Below are 4737 nucleotides of genomic sequence, written 5' to 3' on the forward strand. Positions count from 1 at the left end.
TGAGAGTACACCTCTACATGCCTTCAAAAGAGCCAAAAGTGTAAGAGACCACGTGGTGAAGTCATTTCTACAACCAAGGGAAGAACAAACACTGTTAACCATGTGGAATCTTCCACCCGTTGTAGGCCATCATAGATGTGGACAATGCAAGGCATGCGATACAACGATACAAACCAACGAGTTTCTGTACAAACAACACAAAGTACCGTTAAAATCACATACCAACTGTAGCACAACTAACATCATCTATGCTATAGTGTGCCCGTACAACCAGATATATATCGGCCAAACACAGCAAAAAGCGAAAGCCAGAATTTTGCAACATTCCAGCCGCATACGCTGTGAAGTACAAGGTGCACCACTGGTTGAGCACTTTCTATCCGCCTGACAGCTTTAAATGGGTCATTCTTGAAAAGGCCATCCTGGGGCCCCGGGGTGGTAACATTGCAAACATTCTTAATGTCCGGGAGCTTAAATGGATGTTTTACTTTGACTCTATCCACAATGGTCTGAATGAACATGATAGCTCTTTCTCACAATTAGCCATGCTGAGCTAAGGGACGAGCAATCTTATGCTGCCGAACCTCTTCCAATGTGCTATTGCTTATATGAGTATGACAGCGCTTTCTTTGTCGCTTAACCAGTAAGACTCGCAACGCTAGCCTATCATTATGTATATAATATTTTCCAATTTGCCAATAATTCCCTTACTGCAACTACAACCTCCATTTGAAAAATTTCTGTATTATTTTTATTGAATGTACACATTCCATGTACACATGCCATGATTAACATTGTTCTAATCGTTGTTTTTGATTGTGTGATTGTTTGTAATAATTGAAAAATATCGTGAGATGTTTTTAAGAGGATCGGAATATTCATAAACCAGCATTCCCCATCATAGCCCTCAGTTTATCTAGATCTGATCCCTCCGATGTTATACAAACTGGTTACCATAGTCGCGGAGCACACTCGTAACTCCTCTAGTCCCAGCCTAGAAGCCAACAGTCCTATCTTTGTGTTTCCGGTGTACACGTCGACCATGGTCACGTGCTCCGGTAACCATAGTTATAGATGAACCAGGAAGAAGCCGGTCTCCATTGCCGACCGTGCTTCGGATCAGGAAGGATTAACTCAACCTCTGGTAAGCGTTAGTCCACCTGTGCTTAGTAATATCTAACCCCTATCCGCCTTTTACAGACGGTGTCTGGAACAACATCGATTGATTCTACCGTGGCTTTTATCCAAAGATGTCCGACCTAAGGGCGGACCAATAACGCTCTATACATCAGAATTTTAATTCGAGTAAGTGTCTATTCATTTACCACTATTTTTCCACGAACCACATGACTCCTTCCTGTAAGCGGGATCGTCATTTGTATTCCCTTCGATTTTATAGGATCCTGTGTCTCCTCACATCAAGAGTACTTCTCATCCATCCCTATCTCTGAAATACGACTGATTGGGTATGTCATGTGTTCCCTTTGTGTGTTTCCATTCATATTGAATACAATTTGATTGTTACAATACATTAAAACGTGCACTCGTTATCTATTGATCAGGTGCCCGCCCCATCCCCCGTCCTGATGAAGACCCCGCCGCAAGGGAATAACTAATACCTGCCATTTCTAAAAGGGGTCGAAACGTCGACAGCTTTGGTTTTCTCTCAGCTCCACCCTCCCAAATACTTGACATTTATTGTACCAAGTGGAGCATGATATGTGTTACAATTGATTTATTGGATTTTTTGGATGTTTTTGACTATAATTACATAATACAGCAAGGCTGTTTAGCCGTGTTTAGCCGTGTTTTATGTCACTGATTTTTACCCACACTTTCCATCACGCTATCACTTCCTTTCCTCCCCCGGGGCACTTACAAATGTTCTGTATAAATGCAAATTGCTGCTATTTAAGACATACCTACATTGTGATTAAACAACAATGTATGCAAACTAATTGTATTAGAATTTCTTTAACATTGTATTTATAATTTATACCTTCGTTTGCTGGGACCCCCTCTCTCAGTACCAAGCTGGGCTGTATGCAAATTATGCAGAAGCCCTACTGCTTTGTGTTACAAGTCTGAATGACACAGTGCTGTAAAAGGCCATCTTCACTACTGCCCCTGAGTATCACGGACATACTTCAGGGGTTACCACAGGTTGCAGCTGCGACCTCTGATTGTCAGCTTGCAATCTCTGGCATGTTGTTTGTGACCCTGGGTAATCTGAACTTTGTCAATGGAGATTTATTACACACGTCTAGTTTGGCATCACCACTACTAGTACTACAAAAGAAGACAGACTAATGTAATGTCTTTAAAATGATTGGTGGCAGTTCTGGAATTGGAAAAAATGTGCTCCAGGAACCCATACATTGGGGGTCAATGTGTGGAGGAGGAAAGGGAGTGGAGTCACGAGGGAAGATCTAGGTGTTTGGCTTCAACTTGCTCCAGCCAAGATGATACTTGAACACAAGGAGGGCTGATGGCCCTTTAAATCAGGCCTTTGTTTTGAGCCCAGCTGCATGCAGTGGTTAATTTGTAAAAAAATAAAAGGAGGCGGCTTTCCGCCAGCCCATTTCTGCCGCCTAAAACAGAGCTAACTACTAACCAGGAAATGGGAAGAGGATGCAGTGGAATGGTCAGGGCTGCCGATTTTAGCGCTGGGATAACAGATTTGAGTCTCGACATCTGCTCAACATCCTGTAATTTAGGGCAAATCACTTAGGGGCATATTATCAAGGGGGTTTATTTCCGCTTTTCTGGCTTTAAAAGCCAAGAAAGCGGAGATAAAATTATCTCCCTATTACCTAGCTGTCGCTAACACCAGTTAGCGACAGCTAGTAGGAGATAGCGACCATCTTGGGCCCCGCTTTGCATGTCAGTGAAATTTATCACTAATGACATGCAAAGTGGGCGTGCCAATATGTTAGCGACTGGAAACAGTCGCTAACATCGCTATCTCCTATTACCAACTTTTGGAGATATTCGCGCTAAGCGCGAATATCTCCAAAAGCTAACACCTGCCCCTGAGCAGTTCTTAGCCATGTTATCCAATGGTAGGTGGATAACATGGCTAAGAGCATTAGCTCGGTAATGCATGAATATCGCGGACTTTTCAGCAATATTGATGCATTTCGGCCGATTTTTATTGCTTAGGAGATAAACCTTGATAATAGCAAGGTTCCTAAGCGATAAAAATCGCCGCAGCACGGCGATAAAAATATTGCCGCTAAGCCAGCATAGCGATAATTATCGCTAGTTGTTGGTAATATGCCCCTTAATCTCCCTGTGCCTCCCAAAAATGAGTGTGGTGCTTATAAAACTATAGCGCCAGTGTTGATGATTAAGTGCCAGTGCTGAGCGCCGGAAACCACCGCCACAAATTAAGCACTGGCTGCATGTTAGAAAAAGAACGCCCCTTCGCTTACTACAGTCTTTGGCTCTAAACAGAATGCAGACAAGGTGCAGGCGCTACTGACTTATATGTGCTGTGTCAGAAAATGACACAAAGACAAATTTAGCATGTTTCCCTGAAATACCTGCTGGGAACCGGGATGCAACGGGATTACCCTTCTTTTTAACACTGATTGGTGGGATTTAGGGTGGAGTGTGTGTTGGGCAGGGATGTACTGTCCTATAGGGTATTTATGCAGTGCCCAATGGGAAGGTATGACAGGTCAGTGTGTAGGCCGTTTCTTTCGCTGTTTGTGGTCCCGTTTTATGGTCTGCTGAGCTGTCTTTAAATAATGAATACCCTAGTTTTAAAACAAATATTACCTGATACAAGACATTATCCGTGCAGTCTTCAATGCCTTGCAAAACAAATATCCAGCCAGCCTATTTACAAGCTCAAAACTGCATTAATTTGCATTTAATGGGCACTTTTTTAGCTCTCTTATTTGCCAACGGAGGGCCACTTTCATTTTCTGTCCCAGTCCGACCCATGTGGCGGGGAGTGTTCAGTCTGCAAGCGACATTTGAACATCGGGGCTTGAGGGTGAAGTTTCATTTTTTTAAAGCTGCACATGTCTTTCACTAATGCATAATTGAGAAAAAACACATTGCTTTGCATTGATTTACATGCATATCGTAAATGAGAATAGATTATTGGGTAGTTCCATATGAAATATAAATAGTCCCTATGAATTGCAAAGTGGGCGCCAAATCTCTACGTATGATTAATAGCATACACTTTAAATGTCAGTGCTGGTGCGTGAGGGATAATTGCCGTCTCCTAGCAATCTGTGACATAAATGCAAAATGTTGCTTTGGCCATGGGAATTAGTGTTGTCCGCTTGCTTTCGGAACCTGTTGCACATCTTCTGGGAGAAATTATAGCTCATCAGAGCTGTAATAAGGCGCTTGCTGCTTTCAGTCTTGCCGAACCAGAGCTTTCCACATAACTGCGACGTTGAAGGGATCTGCTATGATAGTGAGATCAGCAGACATATATTGTATGCTGCTCCCCTACTATGCTGCTGGTGTATAAAGGCTGCTACTACCCCTGACACAAAAGCTCTGCTTTTCTTTTTCTTGGTGATGTGGTCATCTGCCAGTTTAAAGAAATCCTTGCGCAGCTCAGACTCACTATTACCCTCTGAGTGAATTTTATGTTTCCTGTCATGTTCATACTAATCAGTCCGCAGTATAGCTCAGTGAGTTGAAGGCTTTACGCAGAAACATGCAGTAGGATCTCTCACAATTTTAAAACGTTTAAAGTGTGTCCCCTAC

General features: G+C 42.8%; 1 long non-coding RNA gene across 1 annotated transcript; it reads left to right on the forward strand.

Annotated features, from left to right (window-relative positions):
- The first annotated feature begins 1080 nt into the window (after positions 1-1080).
- LOC144755984 (uncharacterized) lies at positions 1081-1913 on the forward strand. Its single transcript, XR_013595002.1, has 4 exons — positions 1081-1144; positions 1201-1305; positions 1400-1466; positions 1563-1913. It is a non-coding gene; the product is annotated as an uncharacterized LOC144755984 (long non-coding RNA).
- The last annotated feature ends 2824 nt before the right edge of the window (positions 1914-4737 follow it).

Source organism: Lissotriton helveticus, chromosome 5_1 (assembly GCF_964261635.1).
Source record: "Lissotriton helveticus chromosome 5_1, aLisHel1.1, whole genome shotgun sequence".
Taxonomy (NCBI): domain Eukaryota; kingdom Metazoa; phylum Chordata; class Amphibia; order Caudata; family Salamandridae; genus Lissotriton; species Lissotriton helveticus.